At 49.7% G+C, this 22,605-nt stretch overlaps 1 protein-coding gene and 1 long non-coding RNA gene across 6 annotated transcripts in view; one reads left to right on the forward strand and one right to left on the reverse strand.

Annotated features, from left to right (window-relative positions):
• The window catches only part of LOC140598651 (uncharacterized), a 128,382-nt gene that overhangs the window by 103,048 nt on the left and 2,729 nt on the right, over positions 1-22,605 (forward strand). Inside the window, exons 3-6 of one of the 2 annotated variants that reach the window (XR_012001187.1) lie at positions 196-342; positions 5,037-5,273; positions 8,909-9,498; positions 10,321-13,182. This is a non-coding gene — a long non-coding RNA (uncharacterized lncRNA). Of the gene's footprint in view, positions 1-195; positions 343-5,036; positions 5,274-6,299; positions 6,442-8,908; positions 9,499-10,320; positions 13,183-22,605 lie in introns of those variants that run through there. The other variant, XR_012001186.1, reaches the window with a different exon arrangement.
• The window catches only part of KCNIP1 (potassium voltage-gated channel interacting protein 1), a 337,549-nt gene that overhangs the window by 91,946 nt on the left and 222,998 nt on the right, over positions 1-22,605 (reverse strand). The gene's annotated exons all lie outside the window — the stretch shown is intronic.

Below are 22,605 nucleotides of genomic sequence, written 5' to 3' on the forward strand. Positions count from 1 at the left end.
GATTCCAGATGCTGGGACGTCTGGGTGGCTCAGTGGTTGAGCATCTTCCTTCAGCTTAGGGCGTGATCCTGGGGTCCTGGGATCGGGTTCCACACAGGGCTCACCATAGGGAGTCTGCTTCTCCTTCTGCCCATGTCTCTGCCTCTGTGTGTGTGTCTCTTGTGAATAAATAAATAAAATCTTTTTTTTTTAAAGATGATTTCAGATGCTTATCCATCCAGATGAGCCTGGGTTGGAAAATGGGCAGATGGACAGAAGAAAAGGAATGAATGGCCTCTGCTGCAGAGGGGAGGCACAGAGCTGAGTGTGCTAACTGGCGTCTGGCTGTCCTGGATACTGAGGGTGGGCTGTGAAGGGGAGGCACACCCTGAGAGTGGCCAGATGGTCCCCCCATGGCTGCTGCATCATGGAGCCCTTTTCCTGGTCAGGACTGGGGATTCAGGCCAATGGGCCTGGCCCCGGTCACCAGCTGGTCCAAGGAGGAGCTGGGATACCTTCCAGGTCTGTGGCCTGACTTGCCCTCGGGATGGTTAGAGCTTTTTCTTCTGCTCCTGAGGAATTAGGAAAAATAAGTAAATCAGCAGTTTGGGGACTGGCGGCTCCGTGGTTGGGAAGACAGATCTCCTTCTGTGCAGGGAGATAATTCTGTGTTGTTGTTTTTTTAAAAATCCCATCTGGGAAAAGTTCCTCTTTGGGTCTCCAGCTGCTTTGGAAAAGCTTTTGATCTAGAGAATGGCAGAGACTAATCACCGAGGCTCAGACTTACTCTTGATTCCTGAAGCCCCGTGCCTGGGCCCTGGGGCCCTGCTTGGTGCTGGCAGCATCATGCTCCGTGTTTCCTGAGCTCCTACTCAGTGCCAGGCCCACAGTGCTCATGCTCCCCAGCCATTGGCCGCTGTCATCCTCACAGCCGCCTGGGGAGACAGGATTCATGACACCCATTTCACACAGGAGGAAACTATCTGTCCAGTGAGCTACAGACGGGAGATGCCCTCTCCTGTCCGAGGCTGTGTCACATCCTTGATCTCATGGATTGTCCCCATTCACCGAAGAGGGAACAGAAGTTATGTGGCTTTCCTTTCTCAGGCTCAGGTTTAATTCATTTCACAAACATGTTTGGGTGTGCACTCAGTGTCCCTACTAGGTGGGTGGTGCTGGGGACACTGTGGGGCGTGGATGGGAGATGGAGGTGGCAGCCCTGAGCCCTGGTGCAGTCCATAGGGGGAGGGTGCCCAGACAAGGCCTCAAGGTGGGGTGAATCTGACCTAACTGGGCAATGACAAGGAGACCAGGATTGCTGGAGTGCTGGAGGGAGAGTGTGGTGGGGCCAGGTATCTCAACTACCCTCTCTGGGCTGTGGTGGCCTTGCAGCTGCAGGGCTTCCCATTGGCTGTCTGAGATCCTTCCTCACTCCCCCTGCAGAAAGATGGGTCTCTGACTGAACAGGGGAGGTGGGGGCAGGGAGCGGTGGGGGGGCTTGGTTGTCCAGGCCTCCTCTATCAGTAGGTAGGGCATGTTCCCGGAGACTAGCTCCTTAGCCTGCCAAGAGTTTCCGACTCATCCATCTGATCTACATCTTCCCTTCTGGCTCTGATCTAGGGTCTCAGCCAGGAGCTCTCTGCATGGACAAGGGCTCCCCCCTACCCTGTGACTCCCCTTGTCAAACTCACTAGGCCTGCCTGTACCCTGTCAGCTCAGAGCCCCCAGACCTGCACGAGGGTCAGGAGCGAGTGCGTGTTTCCCAGGCAGTGAGTCTGAGCAGCCAGGCTAGCATGAGATCGATGCATATGTCAGGGGTGAAGGAGGGAACAGATGTTTTCTGAACAGCAAATCCATAGATGCCGGAGGTGGGAGGGGAGGGAAGGAGGGATGAAATGATTTTGCATTCTGGAGTCAGCCCATGGCATGATGGATGGAAATGCTTAGGCGGGGCTGGGGGTGAGGGAGAGACTGTCAGAAGCACTGGGTGGGCTCCAATCCAGAGCTACCCCCAGGGCCAGGCTGCAGGTCCGGTAGGAGGGGAGGAGGCCAGGGGCAGGTTTTCTGTCCCACTCGATGCGGGCTGGGGGCCAGACCTGTACTGCTCAGAAACGCCAACCATGAATCTCACAAATTAACCTTGAGCTCCGCTCGAAGAGAAACGCCATTCCCAGAGACATATGCACTGCAGCAATGTGTGTGTGTAAATATTCATGTAATGATGGGCGTCTTGGTGGGACAACCAGGCTGGGAGTGGGAGCCTTAAATCACAGCCTCAGATCTCAGGTCCTGGCCATGGAAAATACCCCATGTTGCTTTTTATGACTTTTATGAAGAAATAAATGCTTCCTTCTTTACTACACATTTTATTGATTTCCGTCTCCCCACACCAAACAGCATTCCTAGCAGTTTCCTCGTAGGGTCTTATGGAGGGCATTGTAGTTAGGGAGAAAAAAACCCCATACCTCTGGAGTCAAAAGGACTGCAGTTGAAATTCTAGCTCTAATACCTATTCATATGCAATTTTGAGAATCTTGCCCTCTCTGAGACTGCTTCCCCACTTGTATGAATGGGGATATTATGTACAGGTGCTTTATGAGGATGAAAAGCCATGGCTTGGATAAGGTGAGTCAGGCTCACAGTGGCCCTTGGGGATGGTTTGTCTGACTTCTCAGTGATGAAGGAGGCAGCATGTATGTTTGGGAGGAGGGTGAGGGGGTGCCAGCCAGGGGGTGTGACTAACAGCCTGCCTGGGAAGACACCCGGCCTGGTACTTCCCCTGTGTGGGCCAAATGCCACCACAGAGACTCTCTCAGCAACATTTTCATTTCCTAATGCCATCTCTGCGGTGGTGGTGGTGGTGGTGGTGGTGGGGATTCCCAAGGCAGGAAATCCCTATGTGCTTCTCTGCATGTAGGGAGAGGAAGAAGGGTGGGCCAGGCCAGAATCCTCAACACCTGTGAGATTAGAGCAGGCATGGTGTCTGGGAAGATTTTTTTTTTTTAAGATTTATTTATTCATTCATGAGAGACACACAGATGGAGGTAGAGACGTAGGTGGAGGGAGAAGCAGACTCCCTGCAGGGAGCCCCATGCGGGGACTCAATCCCAGGACCCCAGGATCATGACCTGAGTCAAAGGCAGACACTCAACCACTGAGCCGCCCAGGCATCCTGGGGAGGAAGACTTTTTATTTTATTTATTTTATTTTTATTTTTTTAGAATAGCTTCTTTTTTTTAATAAATTAATTTTTTATTGGTGTTCAATTTACCAACATACAGAATAACACCCAGTGCTCATCCCGTCAAGTGTCCCCCTCAGTGCCCGTCACCCATTCACCCACACCCCCCTGCCTCCCTCCCCTTCCACCACCCCTAGTTCATTTCCCAGAGTTAGGAGTCTTCATGTTCTGTCTCCCTTTCTGATATTTCCCACACATTTCTTCTCCCTTCCTTTATATTCCCTTTCACTATTATTTATATTCCCCAAATGAATGAGAACATACACTGTTTGTCCTTCTCCGATTGACTTACTGCACTCAGCATAATACCCTCCAGTTCCATCCACGTCGAAGCAAATGGTGGGTATTTGTCGTTTCTAATGGCTGAGTAATATTCCATTGTACACATAGACCACATCCTCTTTATCCATCATCTTTCGATGGACACTGAGGCTCCTTCCACAGTTTGGCTATTGTGGACATTGCTGCTAGAAACATCGGGGTGCAGGTGTCCTGGCGTTTCATTGCATCTGTATCTTTGGGGTAAATCCCCAGCAGTGCAATTGCTGGGTCGTAGGGCAGGTCTATTTTTAACTCTTTGAGGAACCTCCACACAGTTTTCCAGAGTGGCTGCACCAGTTCACATTCCCACCCACAGTGAAGACTTTTTAATAATAAAGCTCTTACATTGCTTGGAGAGAAAGGTCGCCTGATATTCCCACGCTGCTGAGACTTCTCCGCAGGCCCCTGGGCTCTGGAGTCAAGGGGAGCCCCCAAGTCCATCTCCTCTCCAGCCTCATCCCTCAAAGCATGAGCAACTCCCCAGCCTGGGTCTCTGTGCTTGCCCGCCCAAGAGAGCAGGGGACAGGCAGGGAGCTTCTCCCTTGGCTCTGGGGAGCCTCAGCCTTTTCATGTGTTACCCAGGGGGAGCTAAACACCACAGGTTGATTCAAAACAGATTTGCCAATCAGAGAAGGACAATCATCCTATGGTTTTACTCATGCGTGGAATATAAGAAATAGTGAAAGGGATTATAAGAGAAAGGAGAGAAAATGAGTGGGAAATATCAGAGAGGGTGACAAACCATGAGAGACTCCCAACTCCGGGGAAACAAACAAAGGGTTTAGGAAGGGGAGGCAGGCAGAGGGATGGGGTAACTGGGTGATGGGCACTGAGGAGGGCATCTCTTGGGATGAACACTGGGTGTTACACTATATGTGGGCAAATCGAACTTAAATAAAAATGTTTAAAAAAAACCCAAAAATAAAACAGACTTGCCAAGTGCTGTCTTCAAGTCAAATCAAAGTGCTGTAGGCTTTGGTGGATGGATACCTGAGGACCATGAGTGCTTGGGCATGTGAGTGCATGGGGTCAGCTAGCCTCTTGGGCAGTGGCAGGGGGACCTGGAGCTTTGTTGTCTCTCTGGGACTTGCAGTGACCTTAGCCCCTTACTAGCTGTAGCTTGGCATTGTGCGAAGCTGTAGGCAACTTCTTGGGCACAGGGGGTGGCAGTCTGGAACATTCTCTCCCTGAGCTAGTGTGGGTCAGACAAACCTGGTGCTCATTCTGATGGGGGAGTGCAGGATATTTGCCATAGGCAGAAGCAATCTGCCTGAAGGGGCTCAAAAAGCAGGGGAGCTCACAGTTCAGGAGGAATGTGCCCCAGCGGGGTGCCCAGTGAGGGGTCCATCCCAGGCAGGGCCAGTGGATCTCAGCCTGAGCCTCAGGCTGCTGAAGCCTAAGGGGGATTAATGACCCAGAAGGCCAGACAATCAGGCCTGAAGATACAGATCTTCTCTCTTCATTATAAAATGATTTTTTTTCTCATGTTGTTCAGGACCATTAGCAGCTCTGTCACAGCAGCATTCTTTGAAAGTCACTGAACAAATGGTGAGCAGGCTGTGGGAAAATGCTGGAGACAAGGCCACCTGTTCCTGGCTATCCTCCCTGTGAAGTGCATGTATATACACATACACACAAAAGTCGGGGCACGGTCAGGGCCCCAGCTCACAATGGCGCCCTGGGAAGGCACTGGACACAGCTCCTGCTGCAGCCACCAGTTCTCTTCTTTCTGGTAAGTCACCTGCCTCTCTGACTCTGGTTTTCAAGCTTCTTGGGCCAAGGACATATGCTCACATGCTAGCTGCAAAGGAGGCTGGGAAAGTGGCTATCTGGTCTTCCAGGCTTCTCAAGAGGGAGGTGGGCCCTGTCTCCCATGGAATTCAGACATGAAAGGATCTCTCAAACTGAGGAAGGGGTTTTCAAATGCTGAAGTAGCCATCACAATCCCAGCCCCTACAAGACTAATGTCACTATTGGAGTGACAACCTCCCTGCAATGTGCCACCCAGGCTTGCCAGGCCACAGCCCTGAGAAGTCAGCTTCTGACTCCTGTCTGGGTAATGGTAGGGCAAAGAAGCTCTGGGGGACACTCCTCAGGTCTGTAGAGTCAGGGGCAGTACTAGCAGCTCTTCCTAAGCCTGCCTATTCCTATGTGAGCAGCCCTGCCCCTGTCCCAGCACGGTCAGCGGGGTGTGGAGTTTCTCAGATTGCAGCATTTGCTCTAGGGCTTTCCTAGCACCCACTCCTCCTTGGCTGGTGTCCAGGCTCATAGGCTGGAGCAGTGACACCTGCTCGGGGTGGTGTGAGAGCCTGCAGGGTCCCTTCTCTACCCCCATTAGGAAGTCAGCATGCTCTGATGGAAAGAGCTAAGAGCCAGGAGTCTCCAAGTCCTGGGCATGAAATTCAGCCTCTGCACCTAACAGCTGGGGCTGGGACAGCGTTCCCAAGCCCCAGTTTCCCTGCTTCCTAAATATAGGAGCTCAGACCTAGATGACAGGGTTATTCTGAGGATTAAAGGAAGTAAACACTTGAACATGCCACACATAGCACCCGGCACAGATCTAGCCCGATCTCCACAACAGTGACAAGTGGCCATATCCCTCCTTGGCCCTCAAAGTTTCCAGGGACTTCCAAATTTCTTACCACATACCGCAAGAACCTGCAGGCCCAGGCCAGCCTTCTCTCTGACCTGACTTATCCCATGCAGCTCACCCTGACACTCACTACGCTTTGGGCCTCTTTTGTTTTGTTCCATCCAGCCGGCTGTTCCCACGTGGGGACCCTGCCCTACTCATGAGATCTGCATGGTCCCGGATGCTTGCCGCCTAGTCTGGGCTCCGGGGCTCCCTGCTGCCTCCTGGTGGTGCTGCCCAGTTCCCCTCCCACTTTAGCTCCAGCCTGGTAGGTGGGATTCTGGCTAACGCTTATTAAAATCTGGGGACAATGGCTGGGAAGTGGCTCTGTGCACATCAGTAGGACAAACAGATTTGGATGCATGTTAGACTTGCTGAAAGTGGGATGGGTTTGGTGACCACACCCCTCCCAGGTATACAAGCAAAGGCTAGAAATTCCCAAAGGGATGGAAGGAGATTTGTGGTAGAGAGCACTTTGGATTTTCTCTTTCTTCACCACGCAGGGGTGTTCCCCCTGCATCATGGCTCAGTAGTGGGGAGCCGGGGGTGCCCCTCTCAGAGATGAGAGTGTCCATGCTAAAAGGAGGCTGGTGGTTCACACCACAGCCAAGAGTCCTGAGCTGCAGACACAGGCCTGAGGTGGCGACAGAGCCCTGGAGGTTGAACCCCCTTAAAAGATTCAGGAGCTGGGGACATGCTGAAGCAGCCTGAGGTGGCTGAGTAAAGAGGCCGGCTGGGCACATGCCCTCCTGCCATCTGGTACAGCAAAGTTTGGAGTTTCCTGTGGCCAGGGGGACGCTGAGGAAGGTTAGTGGGCTGGAGGCATTTGTGTGAGATACCCTCCCCTCCTTGCTAAGGGAGCTGCTGCTGGGTGAAAAGACCCAAGCAGGGGCTAGGGGGGCCCAGGAGCAGAGGACACAGGGAGCTGACAGGGGCATCTATCTACAAAAGACTGGGAAAGAGCCCTCCACCAAGGAGCCCGATGCTGGCAGTGCACCATGTCACGGAACATCACAGACAGCTCATGCTGGCCCAGAGAAAGTCACTAACAGCCCCAGCTAAGATCAGAGAACTTTGTGTCTCTTTGCCAAGGCTTTCCCTGCCCTGGGCCAGAAGCAGGAAGGGTAGCAAGTAGAGGGGAAGAAGTGTGGAAGCTCCCTTCCAGGTCTGAGCTCTGGGCACAGAAATGGTAAATGGCACAAGAAGTCCTGATTGGATGAGACTTTTCAACAATCAAAAACTGACATTGTTACTGAGATGACAGTGGAAGCCACCATAAAGCTAGGAGAACAGCTAGAGGTGCCGTAAAATGGAGAGGGATGGAGATGAAAGACTAGAGGGCTGAAGACGAAGTTTGGAGAAAATGAAGCCCCTGTTGTCTGTAGGTACCTCTCACTGAGTTTAGCCCCAACAGTGACTGATTATCGCTGCTTCACTTATTGTTCATTAATTTCCTGCCTCCCCACCCCCACCTGACTCTCAGTGCCACCTGATTGGGATCTTCTCGGTCAAGGTCACACTGTGTGCTCAGTACCTAGAACAGTGGCTGGCGCATGGTAGGTGCTCAATAAATGGACTCTGAATGAGTCAAAGAACAGCGAAGTAGACACTCAAATACGTTCACCAGTATTGCTATGACCTATTTCACGAAATTGGTTGAATCTGTCATTTAGCGGTTGAGGACTGAGTTTGTCCCGGTTAAAGCAGTCTGAGATCCTCAGGCCCAGGGACTGATTGCTCAGGTCAGTGCATTAGGCAGGGCGCCTTTCTCCCAGAGGCTGTACCACTGGAGGCAGGAGGCACAGGGCCTCGGGGGGTCTGGGCTGTGGAATGAAGGCTGGGTCTGGCCGCAGCCCTGGGACATGGGGATGTAACTGAGTTCCTGCTAAGAACAGCTCTGGGGGGCTGGTGGCCCAGAGTCCCCAGCAGTAGCCTTCCTATTTCACTCATGTAGGCCACCCATCCTGTTAGTCTGCAGACCATTGTCAGAGGGCACGGGGATCACCCCTCGTTTCCAGGGTTCCACCCCTTCCTGCCCATCCTTACTGCACCTTGCATCCCACACTTCCTTACATGTACTTAATGAAGCAGTGTTCACTTCTACTGTGGTTCAGGGAAGAGGGGTGGGGGAAAAAGGGCGGTCTCCTTTCCCAGGGCAGCTGTAACATAGCACCTCAAACTGGGGTGGTTTAAAACATCAGAAATGGATTCCCTCCCAGCTCTGCAGGCTTACAAGTCTGAAACCAAGATGTCAGCAGGTTCATACTCCCCTTGAGAATCTGGGGAAGAATCCTTTTTGCCTTTTCTAGTTTCAGGGTGTTCCTTGGCTTGGGGCAGCTGAACTCCACCTCTGCCCCTGTATTCACATGGTTGTCTTCTCTGTGTCTCTCGGCGTCCTCTCTTCTTACAAGGACACCAGTCAGTCCTCTTTTCTCGTAAGGACACCAGTCATTGAACTTAGGATCCACCCCTAAATCCAGGATGACTTCATCTTTGGATCCTTAACTAATTAAGAGACCCCATTTTTGCAAAGACACTATTTCTAAATAAAGTCACATTTCGAGTGGACATGAATTTTGGGGGAACACTGTGCAACCCAATGCAAAAAGAAACTTGATGAAGATTTCCTGTGCCCTAGGGATGGTGCAAGCCACCTTTATCCCCTACTTTTCATTATGTTCCAACAAACTGAGAGAGATGCATTATTGTTCCCACTGTTTTTTTTTTCCCCCCAGAAAAGGAAACTAAGGCTCGGAGAGGTTCAATAACTTGGTTCAAGTCACACAGCTGCTCAGCAAGGGGACCAACGGAACCAGGATTGGAATCAGGACAATGAGACTCCAAAGCTGTCTATATTCACTTATGAGCAGCTTGAGGACAGAGAATTTTGTCTTATTCAGCTTTTCCTCTTTCTTCTCTCATCATTTCTGGACCTGGTGCTCTGTACATTGATAGCTCTAAAAACTGATAAGAAGATGGGGATCACTGACCTTAAGAAAGACCCAGAGCGGGCGTATCACTGACTCGTGCTGAATGTTAGGGCTGCTGAGGTGTGCGGCTGACCACCCTCTATAGACCTCCCCAACAACGCTCTGCAGTGACAAATGATAATGCTATCTTTTATTACATAGCTCCTGCTCCACGGAGAAATCTTGAAGCCCCTTGAAATTTAGATCTTTACTGGCTCAGGAAAATGGGAAGAGCAACCACAGTTATGACAAAAATCTAAACAACAGCTACAATTTATCAAATGCCAACTGCCCCCAGGCTCTCAGGCAGGCATTTTACACATGATGTCTTGAAATTGTCACAAGAGCCCAGCAGGGTGAGTATCATCCTCCCCTTGGCAGATGGGAAAACCGAAGCTCAAGAGGGGTGATGTGACTTTGGAAGCTTGGAAAAATAGAGCTCAGATTCTGAGTCTCCCTGACCCTGAAGTTGGTGTTCTTTCTCTGGCCCTATCTTGCTTTTTCCCAGCTTCCCTGCCACTGGTTTCCAGTGTGACTGGGAGATGGACACTTCTCCTATAGCAGACTCCCTAAGCAAAGGGAAGAAGTACAAGGTTCCAGGAAGCAGAGTATCCAGGCCGCTACCTGGATCCCTGGGTCCACAAGGTCCACGAGGTCCTTGTGCTGCTCTGAGTTTTAAATGACTGAAGAGAGAGCAGAAACCAGTCCCTGGAAAGCCAATTAATACAAGAGAATTGGCATATCTAAATTGGTTTATGAAAACTGTGACAAGCTCCCAATAGACTTGGGGGTGGGTTCAGGCATGTTGAATACCTGAAGGTTTTTTTTTTTTAGTTAGTATGCTTTTTATTCCTCCACAAATTTCACTTTATCTGGTTTAAGTAACAGAGGGAATTCACTAGCTCATGGATCTAAGATGTGCAGATGTAGATTTCAGGTACAGTTTGGTGAAACCTCAGCATCATTTCCGGTGGAACTTGCTCTATACTTAACCAAGTTAGTTCTGTTCTCATGGCGAGTTCCTTCATGGTAGTAAAATGGCTGTAGCAGCCCCAGCCCCAGTCTTCATTTTTGCACTAAACTCCTTCCAGAGAAAGTTCCTCTTTTTCTAATCAACAATCTAGATTTCTGATTTTAAGTCTCATTGAACCAACTTACAGGTCTTTTATCTTCCCCAGACCAGTGATCAAGGCCAAGGGAACCCATGGGATTAAGCTGCTGCGTGTGCACCCATTGGAGCCCACTCTCAGAGCTGGAGGTGGGATGATGCCATCTCAGCTGCCGCAGGACAAGGAAAGGGTGCGAGGGATGTTGGGAAGACACCCCAATGTCTACTATAAAGTTCTCCAGGGGGAAAAAACATAGAACTGACATTCTTTGAGCATGTGCTATGAACCAGACCCTACATTAGTTTATATACCACATTGCATGGTATGTGGTTTTATTTCCATTTTCAAGATGAGTAAACGGAGACTCAGAGGTTAGAAGTTAATAATACTCTTGAGGTCAGCAAGTGGTAGGCTTTGGGCCAGAATCTTAGGGTATTTGCCCCATGCGCCTGCCATTTGCTGAGGGGGGTCTGGCTCTGTTACTTCCCTTCTTCAAATTTTTTCTTCAAACCTTTCACTGTTCCTCCCAGTTGGAGCTCTGTGACTGGGGGATGCTGGCATAGGTAGATCTGAAGGTTCCTAGCTGAAAGGTACACAGAATTCAGTGTTGACAGTACCAGGAATTCACAGAATCCTCTAATTTTCCCTAGCACCATGAACCAACAACCGCCTTTCAGATTGTTGGGTAGAGGCACAAGATCACACAGCAACTAATTAAAGGCCAAGACCAGCAAGAGCCAGAAGGCCTGTGTTCTGATCGTGTCTTCTTCCAATCATTTTCAATTGCCCCTCATGTTCGGAGCTGAAGCAGGACATGTACCTAGTGTTTCTGCACTTGGAGTTGCTGGACATTGTCAGAACCTTCAGTTCAGCTTCACATGTGGGAACCACTTTGGCCAAATCAACTTCACCCCAGCTCTGACAGTGGTGAGCTTCTTAGGGCCTGCCAGAAACTCTGATCCAACAGACCTCCTGAGGTGCCTCCTGCCCATAGGCTCCCAGAAAGCCTTTGGGTCCACAGGCCATTTGCATCTTAGCAAATGGTCTTGCTTTCCCTAGGATACAGGTGAGGAAGCTGAGGCCCCGAGAGTTCAACCACTTGCCCAAAGTCATGAACCAGGCTATGAACTCAAGTCAGTGCCTGACTGTGCTAGCTCTAGCTGAGGCCCTGGGGAAGGATTTGAGGAGGAGGGAACATCACATCCATGTTCTGAAGGATGAGGGGCAAGTTCAGCTATTGAAGGGTCCCCCTCTCCTTGGTACAGTGTTTTTAAGATTAGGTGCTATCCCCCTAGAGCCGCTCCCTCCTCATTCAATCATCCATCCATCCCTTTAGTAACTGTTTACTGAGCACCTACTATTTGCCAGGCACTGTTCAGGCTCTAAGGATACAGTGATGGACAAGACAGGGTCTCTGTCCTTATGAAGTTTCTAGTTAGGTGTCTCATCAACAGTGAGAGACAGGCCAGATATCACTGCCTAGGAAACTGGGGCTTAGTCAAATGATGTGATTGGTTTGAAGTCACACACATAACCTGAGTACTAGCATTTGAATTTTGATTCTCTCACCCCCTTGCTTATAGTGCCTTGACCACCAGTGAGATGGCAAAGGTGAAAATGTCAGTTTTCTTTCTTTTTCTTTTTCTTCCTCTCTCTTCTTCCTTCCTTCCTTCTTTCCCTCCTTTTCTGGCATAAAAATATAAAGAAGACTGTGTCTTTTTACTAGGCTCTATGTGGAGAGTGCAGCCACAGGGAATAGTACTTAGGCCTAGGAACCTTCCCTGAAGGTTCCAGAACTTTGCAACCAAGGTCCTTGTAGGGAAATGGTTAGCATACGTGTAAGTCATTGCAGCCAACCCAGGGTTTTTAATCAGGCAGCATTTAAACTGTTCCATTTTGCCTGTGATTGCGCCGGATGTTTACATCATTTGTAATGAGGCAAATTGGGACAAATTGCCAAGGACACTTATGTAAATGAAACCAACAGAAATGTTCCCATCTCCAGTGGTTGGTCGGAGGGCTTCTTTCAGTTTCTCTTTCCTTTCTCCCCAGGGATGTTTAGGGGAAGAAATGGTGCTTTATATTCTGAAAGCCCTCTCCCTGGGCAAACAGAACATTCCCTGTAAGACAACTGCTTTATATCTCCGGTTGGTAATTCTCTCCTTCATCGTATTTACTCTCTCCTCCAGCTCGAAGGAAAAGTGTGCAATAAATGCAATCGCTTTAACTTCCTCTGTCAGTCCCTGCACAGAGAATGGGTTCGATCTGCATTTCCTGGTGTTTGTCTGCAGGACCTTTGGTGGGTCACAAGAAGGACTGCTTATTCTAAAACTGAGTGTAGGGAACAGGGCTGTTAAAGTTAACCCAGCCTTTCCTGCAGGACATTTCAGGAATCTTTGCGATGCTATTGAGCAAAAGGACTCTCCAAGAGCACATGTGGTTATGGGATTCTGAGCTCCCTTTGTAGGAGACCTTTTATGGAATTGGTCATAAGCAGAACCAGCTTTGGAAAAGTCAAGTAAACACGTTCTCCAGAAGGACATGCAAGACAGCCTAACTAACAGAAGCCTGGACCTCCCTCTGGCCGATTATAATTTCTAAGTCTGGTTTATGATAATCCAGATTCTGGAGAGCGAGATCTCAACCCAAGCATGTAGCATAACTGGGATGGACAGGAGCCAGAGGCTCATGGTGTGTAAGCCTGCAGGGGTCAACATCTGACCTCAGTCAGGTTTTCCACTAATGGGCAGCCCGGGTGGCTCATAGGTTTAGCACTGCCTTCAGCCCAGGGTGTGATCCTGGAGTCCCGGGATCAAGTCCCACGTCAGGCTCTCTGAGTGGAACCTGCTTCTCCCTCTGCCTATGTCTCTGCCTCTCTCTCTCTCTGTGTGTCTCTCATGAATAAATAAATAAAATCTTTTAAAAAAAAAAGTTTTCCACTCAGCCTAACCTGCTGGCCTTGTGATTTCTGGCCTCCTGCCTTTGCTTCTGTCATATCCTCTGGCCTCCTCCATGCTTTATAGAGAAGGTGCATTATCATGTAACTTCATCTTGTCTTCCCATCCAGACCTGGAATCTTCAGGGCAGGGACCCTGTGTCCCTATCTTGAGATAAGGATCTCCAGCTCAGGACAAATATTTATCATCCACTCACTAGGTACCAGATCCTGGCCTGGAGACATTCAGGAAGGCTGGATTCCAGAAGGCATTCCATGTAAGCAATGACATGGAAGTATGAGTTAGCCGAGTGAAGACGGGTATAAGGGGGTGTGTTCCGGGCAGATGGAACAGCCTGGACTAAGGCCCAGAGGCGAGAAAGAATATATTGCTTTAAGGAACTAGATGAAGGTCAGGGTGGCTCTGGGGGAGCATGGGAGATGCAGAGACCAATGAATGCCAGATTAGGTGCCCGAGGAGCAAGATGCCCAAGAGGGAGCACTTCTTTCACAGACAAAGGGAAGCTCAGGGCCAGAGGGATCACTGGCTTTCACAGCGAGTGCAGAGATAGGAAAACAGAGGCGCCCGTCCCTTTTCCCAGTCCTATCTGGGCACCTGGGTCTTGCAGGGTCCTCCCCTGACCTTGCTGGTTCTGTGCAGGGAATGATTTGTAATCACACACACACACACACACACACACACACACACACACTCAACGGCAGAAGCATCCTCTAGTTGTCCTTTCTCTTCCATCCCCTAGAACTCTAGAACTCTTCCCTCAGGTGGTCACATGACTTGATCTCTCACTTCATTCAGACTTTTCCACAGATGCTCAGGTGTCACTTGGAGCAGGAGACCCTGTTCAAACCCCGTTCTAGAGAGTAGACCAACCCTGAGTAGACCAACCCTGCCTCCCCACCCTGGGGAGCTCCAGGAGACCAGGCCATGTCTGCTGAACCCCCATGCCTCGTCAGTGCCTGGCCCAGAATAAGAGCCTAATAAAAGTTGTTGGTTGAATGAATAAACTAAAGAACAGTTACAGGCACCAGATGCTTCCACATATATGGAAACTATCTTAGGAAACCCAAAATATCATCCTCATTTTTGGGGAAGCTTGGTGGGAAAAGGGATTTGTTTAGGGTCCCATAGTCAGCTGTTGGTAGAGTCAGGAAATGAATCCAAATTTGCAGATTTTTGCTACTCAAAAGGCTGGAATGATATTTCTTCAAAGGCTGCCACCCCTGCTACAGTAACCTGCTCCTGAACATCCCAGTTCTGCCTCTTCTGAAGTGACACAGCTCCCTGAGCTTTCTTGAGGGGACAGTCAAACCAAAATTAAATAAAGAATAGGCACTATTTATTGAGCACCTACTGTATGCCAGATACTGTGCTCAGGACTTAACCTGCACCAAGGCAATTAATCCTCACAGCAACCATATGGGATAAGTATTATCACCCCCTTTGACAGGCAAAGAAACTGAGGCAGTTTGAGTAGCTCGAGGCCTCAGCAGCACATGCTGAGATCGGATTCAAGTACATGCAGTTGGACTCAGCTCACATTCCTCTGTCTCCACGGCTGCGGAGGGTGCCAGGTGACAGAGAAATCTTTTCTACTCTTCGCCAACTTTAATCTGGTGGGAGAACCCACATTGCTGGGATTCTCTCTGCTAGGAACTAGCAAGATCATGATTGTGATGGCGATGGGTTTTTTTTTTCCCTAGGACAGACAATTAATCAGGAGTATTAATGAAAATGCCAGCTCTATTATTGCAGAAACTTAAGTAATTTATTGGGAATTGAACTCAGGCCATTAAAATGTTATTACGGGCTTGTCAGTTGGTGCTAAGGAACCGCTGCCTTAATGAAATTGTTTGGTGCTCCTGACTGAGAGTGATGGTGTTGGGGTGTGCTGTGCTGGCGAGGGTGACCTCCCACAGCTGTACACTACCTTGGGCCTGTCCACAGCCTGGAGAGGCTGAGGCCAAGCAGTGCTCACATTCTGTCTTGCTTTTCCCGTCTGTAAGCCTCCTACTATGTATCAGGCACTGAGAGTGGAATTCCAGCCCTCAAGGAATTTGTAAACCCAGGAGGAAAACTCCTACGTCAAGACGGTGGTATAAATGTACAGGAAAACAGCGTATGTGGTGGATGTTCGAAATCTCAGTTCTGGCTCAGGGCGGATGAGAGGCTTCCCGGAAGAGGTGTCACCATGCAAAAAAATTTCCGTCTTGCTGAGTTGTTTTTCTCCCCTAAAATGTGTTGTGGGACTGATTACAGAAATGTGTTATATGAAGGGCTTTTGTGTGCAACATGCACCTCAGTGGGGATGGGAGCATCTTCACAGGGGTGCAAATTGCTTCTTGCAGGGGATGGGAGTGTGTGCAGGAAAAAATTCACCTTTTTTTAATGGATGGATACCACAGCTATCCATATGGTACATAAACAGGAATAGAATATATTTCTGGCATTAAAACTTCATAGTGATCAACACTAATTTGGTGGAAGGGCAGTTTAGAAAAAGAGACAAAGGAGGCTCGCCAGAAGAAGGGAGATTGCAGCTGGAATTTTAGGGCAAAGGCACGTGTTTGCCCGGTGGAGGCAGGTGCGCTGAGGACAAAGGGATCAGACACTATAGTCACTACAGTGTGAGAGACGGGCACAGCTCCGGGTTGGAGGCCTTCAGCAGGAGAGTCATGCTCATGATGACCAGCAGGAGAGCCAGGAAGAGTGGATGGGACCAGAACTCAGCCCAGGACCCGAAGGGGCTGGCACAACAATCCAGGGAGAGGCAGAAAGACAGGGGAGGGACCAGCAGAGCCCACAGGCTGGCCCCTTGGGTTAGAAGGGGAGTCAGCTTCAGGTTTCTCGCCTGCCCAAAGGGAGCAGGGCAGGGCACAAAGCCATTGTCTGAAAGATGGTCCACCACGGGTCACACTGAGTTCCCTGAATTATGCTGGCCACATTCACTAAAAGGCAGACCTAACCTCATTAGTCTGGGGCAAGGCCATCAGTCTGTTCTCTTCCTGCCACCATGACAACGAGACTCCACTTCATTAAACCAATTTACTCCATCTCCTTAGACTCAGGAAAATGGGAGCAATCTCTGGGGAGGGCTGATCCCTGACCTCCCTTTCACCCCAGGGAAGCAGGGCTTCTTCAGCCCACGGGCAGAAGGCCTGTGTGCTGTCACTGGCCCACGCGGTTACTGCGGTTCCCTGGGTGTGTGATTCAGCTGCGGGATCTGCACCCTCCTCTCCAGTCACCCCCACTAGGCTCGGAAGGGGAGAGCAGGTGCTTCCTACTCACAACGGCTCGGTCCGCCGACTGCACTCCTCTGCTCCTCTGCGCTGTGCCCAGCAGGGACCGGCTGTAAGCTGGCAGCGTTCTGGGAGGCTGGCTGGCCCAGGTGCTTGAAAACCAGGCCTGTGGCCGTGGGCTGCGAGGAGAGCTGGCAAAGGCGGGGGGCTGGGAGGTGCTGGTGGGGGGCAGAGGCTTAGAGCGGCAGTGCCAGGTGGGCCAGGTGCTCCCTGGAGCCGTGCCCGTTTTTTGCCCCCTGCTCCATCTGAGTGGTAAGTGGGTGTCTGCATGTCCAGTTCCCCATGGACCATGAGCTCACTGAAGGCAGTGACATCAGTGTCCTGCTGTGGACATCTTGGTCTCCAACATCTGTCCAAATCTGGCATAGGGTGAACACCCAGTAAATGTCTGTGGATAAATCAGGGCACTTATTCGGTAGAATGTAAGCTCCATGAGGGCAGGGGTTTGTGTCTCTCTTGTTTGCTGCTGCATATAAGCACCCAGTGTGGGGCCAGGCGAGTGTTCAGCAAATACACATGGAATAAATGAATGAGCCAATCCTCCCTCTCAGCCACCCTGCAAGGTGGACGTGGCAGATTGCATCGTTTATACAATGCTTCACTCCCTCCCTTTCTTTTCCAGCCCCACTGACTTTGGGCTTGGTCATGTGCCCAATACAATGACTGGGAACCCCGGCCTGACTCCAAAGTCTCTGTCTTTCCTGTGAGAGCCATTAGCTCAGGAAAGGGCTTGGAGGCGGGGCACGGTGGGCTTTGGAGGAGAGTGTTCTGACTTCCCGGGAGGCCAGGACGAAGGGAAGTTGGACACGCCCATATCTCTGTGGCCCCGACCCTGAATGGGTTTGAATGAAACCCCCCCCAAGGGTTACGTGGGTAGTTCCACATCTTCTGACCTTTTCTTGCTCTGAGCAACTGGCCCTAACTCTCTGCCCTCAGATTCTTCCTACACTCTATTGTGCCACGGTTTTCATGGGGATTAACCATAACTTTGAGAGATGTAGTGGGGTATAGGGCAGAGAACTGAGCACCAGAGGTGGACGGCTGAAGAACTGGCTGTTTTGAGGTCTCCCTGGGGGCCCCAGGCAAGTGAAGCCCCTCTCAGCACCTGGACTTTCACAACCGTGAATCAGGGGTTTCAACCAGATGAGCTCAGATGCCCAGCCCTGCTGGCATGCTGAAAGCTGCCTCCCTTCCCCACTCTGAGTGGGGCTGAGAACCATCTCTCTCATAATCTAGGGAGCCGGAGAGAGCACATTATCAAGAAATGACTAATGAATCTGAGTTGAACTGTTGAGCCACAGATCTGGAATCAAGTCCTGCCTATAGCATTTCTTACCTGCATGACTTTAGAAAAGTCAGCTCATTTGGGGGACTTGACTTATCTGGCACAGAGAATGGGCAGTGACAGAGTGCAGAGCCACTGAAAAGATGAAAGGGGATGACGTGTGAAAGAACCCTGCTCATGCTAAGAGCTCACGAAGTTTGAAGTACGCATCTCTAGACTAGTCCTCCAGGGCAAGAGACATGGATATAGGCTGGTGGCTTGCACAGTCACCTATAAGAGATACACTCCATCAGTTTATAATCATTGGGCCATTTGTAAAGTATATTAGTAGCCATATTAAACACATTGCCCATTAGCCTATTAAATTTTTAGAACAATTCTATAGAATAGGTACAATATTTTCACTTTACACATGAAGAAACTGAAGCATAGAGAGGGAATTCAGGAAACTGGCCAAGGTCACTCAGTTAATGAAAGGCATAACCAGGATTCAAATCCAGGTCAGCCTGGCTCCAGAGTCTTGGCTCTTATCAGCTAAGCAAGGAAGCTCGCCAGGCTTCTGAGCTGTGCAAGAGTAGGAAGCCCGACCATCATCCTGTGTGTCTGGAGGTACTGCTTGGGCCCTCTGGTGCTGCTTTCATTGAACTGTGCCTTCATAAGGCTCCACGGGTCTATGCTGAGGGGACACTTAAGGAAACAGCTCTTCCAAGCTCATGATGGTTTGTATGATAGGGATTTAGTGAAAATAATTGCTCGCTGCAACACAAGGGTGTGGGAGAAATCTCTCCTAGACATATATGTCAGGAGCTAGTATGTTCTCATTCTAAGGTAAGTGGTTCCCAGACTGGAATGTGTATCACCATCACCTGGAGAGCTTGTTAAAACACACAAGGACCTTCTTTTTAAAAAAAAAAAAACACACACACACACACACACACACATGGCTGGACCTCACCCCAAAATTCTGGGCTGGGGCATGAGAATTTGTGCATCTCACAAGTTCTCAGGTGATGCTGAGGTTACTAGCCTGGGGACCATATGCTGAGAACCACTGTTGTGGAGGATTCGCATAACAGATCTTGTTTCCATCTTTGCTAGGGCAGCAAGGAAGTTCACAGCCAAGTGGCCAAGTCAGGAGCCACTCCAGCAACAGTTCATGCATTTTCCATTCTAACTCTGTGCCCAGCTTCCTTTTATCTTTATCCAGATGACAGCTGGATGTTTGCATCTGTCCATTTGTCCATTCCCTCACTCACATAAATGAGTAAACTAGCATTAACAAAAATTTTGTTCAACTGTATGTCTATACCCATCACCAAAAACCTCCTGAAATGCACAAAAAAATAGTTTCAATCGAAAGTTTCACTGAAAGGGCTGAGCTTAGATTGGAGCCTCAGGCTGACAAGGGATTCAAATTCAATCTCTTTATGCATCAGTTTCCTCATCTGTAAAATAATAACTTCTGCTTCCTAAGCCCTTCAGAGAGACAGGGTGCAGTAACACATGCAATGAAGTGCTTAGCACGGTGCCTCATACAGACAGCTCGATAAATGGAAGTGATTATTATAATTATAATCAGGGAAAAAAATAGCCTGGTGGCTGTCAGTGCTCTCTGTTGACTCTCCCATGTGACTGGAAGGAAGAAAGGGAGAACTTTCTTGTTCTGTGTGATAAGAAGCTTTCTCTTTTCTGGTCTTTGCTGCGTATGGTTCTGTAGGAGACACAGAGAACGTTCGCCACGGTGATCAACTTCTCCTGCCCAGAGCACGACACTGTGGGGAGTACTGTGAGGCCCTATTCTCCTGCTGCCACACTGGAAGGAAGCAGGCTGTGGGAGGGTGAAGAAAGGTAATGGTGAAAGCACAGAACCCAGGCAGACAGATCCGTGACTCTCAGCCAGAGGAGTCCCCCTCCTTACCTCCACAGGGGATCATGCTTCCAATGAGCATCTTAATCCTGGGTTTTCAATTTTTCCTCTAGCAGAAAAGACTCTGCAAAGTGCAGAAGGAGTCATATGGCCCTGTGACTGTCATTTCCCTGAACTAAGGGTGGTCACCTAACTAATCACCTTCACGCCAACTTCATCTTCATTATGAATCAATCAGGTAGACATAGTTGTCCCCTCTTATGGGTGAGTAAACTGAGGCTTGGAGAAGCAGAGGTCACATCACTGATGTCATCTAACTTCAGCAAGAATCCTCACGTGACTATGATATGTAATTCCACGGATGTGCTAACTCAGGTTCAACTGGATGCATGCCCCTTCCCCTTCACCTCACTTGAGGCTTCTCTTGGGTTTGCTTATCAACACTGATGACAGCTGGATGAAAGAGGGTCTTATCTGAAATGACATTAATGCTCCTCATTCCCAGGAGAGCCTGGGGCCTGGGTGACAGCAGTGGGAGGCTGGAGGAGGGGGTAGGATATGAGGTATGTGTCAAACAGGACTCTGTCAAGGTTTGGTGCCCATGCTTTCCATGTCACCACTCTGTAGGCCCTAGCACAGGCCTTCAGGTGAAAACCTTCCAGATAGTATCTAGGTCACTCAGACAGGCCCTAAATCAGGGGCCATTACCATGGAAGACCCAGTGGAACAAGAGTTGAGAGTAATGTGTTGTATTGTAGTGGGAGAGAGCGTCGGACCTGGGTTCAGGAGACCCAGTTCTAGCCCTAGTACTGCCATTTGCCAGGGGTAGTGTGATTCTGTGTCTGACCTAAGTGGGAACCAGCTGCTTCAGACAGCCTGGCTTCCAGCTTCACACCTGCCTTGAGGCCATTCTCCTTCATTCCATCCTCCCTATAGTAGGCTGAATAATGATCCTTGAGATGTCTACATCCTAATCCCTGGAACCTGTGAATGTTCCCTGGTACAGCAAAAACTTTGCAGATGCGACAAAGTTAAGGATATTGAGATGGGACACCACCTAGGACTATCCAGGTGGGCCCAAAGTGAAATCCCAGGTATCCTTACAGGAGTAAGGCAGAGAGAGCTTTGACACATTCAGAAGAGGAGGAGGCAATGTGGCTGAGGAGGCAAACATTAGAGGGATGTGGCCACAAGCCAAGGAACATTGGAAGCCATCAGAAGCTGGGACAGGCAAGGAACAGATCTCCCCTATAGTCTTTGGAGGGCATGGGGCCATGATCACACCTGGACTTCAGTCCAGGGGTACTGATTTCAGATTTCTGACCTCCTAAATGGCAAGAGAATCCATTACTGTTGTTTTCAGCCCACCTAATGTGTAGTTATTTGTTATAGCAGCCACTGGAAACATACCTCCCGCACATACACAAATTCAATTCTAAATCTTTTTTTTAAAAATTTTTATTTATTTATGATAGTCAGAGAGAGAGAGAGAGAGAGAGAGAGAGAGAGAGAGAGAGGCAGAGACACAGGCAGAGGGAGAAGCAGGCTCCATGCACCGGGAGCCCGACGTGGGATTCGATTCCAGGTCTCCAGGATCGCACCCTGGGCTAAAGGCAGGCGTTAAACCACTGTGCCACCCAGGGATCCCCACAAATTCAATTCTAAAAGCATTGGCAAACTGTGTAGATTTTAGTGAAAATTTTGTGGGGGGTGAGGAAAATAATTCACATTGAGTAGGATATAGCTGCAAATTACCCAGACTCTGCGTTAGAGACCTTGGTCTTCACTCAGCTACAACCTTCACCTTATCTCTCTACAATTCTTCTGTGACCTGGGAGTGTCCTGAGCAGATCATCCACTGCCATCCTCAGGCAAAAAGCACATTCCTTGAAACAGAGCACCCAGGAGGTGGGGCTCAACCTTATGTAAGAAGACACTGCATTTTTTTTTTGGCTGTGAGTGGAATGAGCACAGACTTTATGGTCAGACAAATCCAGAGTCCTCCTCTTGGCTCCTCCCCTCACTGCTGGTGCCTCATGACCTCATCTACTAAGTGGTGGTTGGATATGGTCATTGCAAAAATAGGAGCAGGCCCCAGTCCTGGGTTTGGTATATAATCATCCCTCAATGATTGTTTATATTAGATAATGATTTTTAGGTTAACTGAGCACCTACTGTGGGTCAGGCATTATTCTAAGCCTTTTATAAGGACTAACTATGAATTAGGAATTGTTACCACCATTCCATCCATGAGACAATGGAAGTACAGAGGCTAAAAACAGGAGCTCTCAGAAAGTGACTGTGGTTGGTAAGTGGATCGATCCAAACAACTGCAGTCCAACTCCAGGGCCACACCCTTAGTCTTTCAGGACCCAGGGGAGAGCCAGAGGAGAGACGTCCTGTTGAGAATCGAAGTGGAAAATCGAGCATGTCCGGCCATGTCTGGGCACACTTGTGAACCAGGCGTGGGTCCTCCATGGGCCTTGGCCAGGAGACCTGAGGCCTTTCCTTTGAGAGAACACACCGTAGGGGAACGGAGCTCACAGGAGCAGCTGGACAGTGAGTGGGCAGCATGGTGGCATCTGGCCCCAGCCATGGGCACTGCCTGGCGGGAGGGGGCAATTTCTCAGACAAAGCACTGTTTCAGGGAGAGAAACCAGAGCAGCAGGAGAAAGAAAGAGCTGATGCCGCATTTGTGGCTAAGGTTCTGCAAAGAACAAGTGAGAGTACAAGCCAGGGACACTGGAATACTGGTCAGGACAGTGGCCCCACCAACATAGGCTGGTGAGGTAACACTTATTCACTTGAATAAGGGTTGTGTTGAGGACTGAGGTCATGCATGTGTACTACACATGTCACATGGCCTGCCAGGCCCAGATCCCCAAACTGCCAAACCCACAGCCCCAGAAGAAAGAGAAAAGTCTGAGATGGCCAAGTTTAGGCCATGGA

This window comes from Vulpes vulpes, chromosome 4 (genome assembly GCF_048418805.1).
Source record: "Vulpes vulpes isolate BD-2025 chromosome 4, VulVul3, whole genome shotgun sequence".
NCBI classification, from domain to species: Eukaryota; Metazoa; Chordata; class Mammalia; order Carnivora; family Canidae; genus Vulpes; species Vulpes vulpes.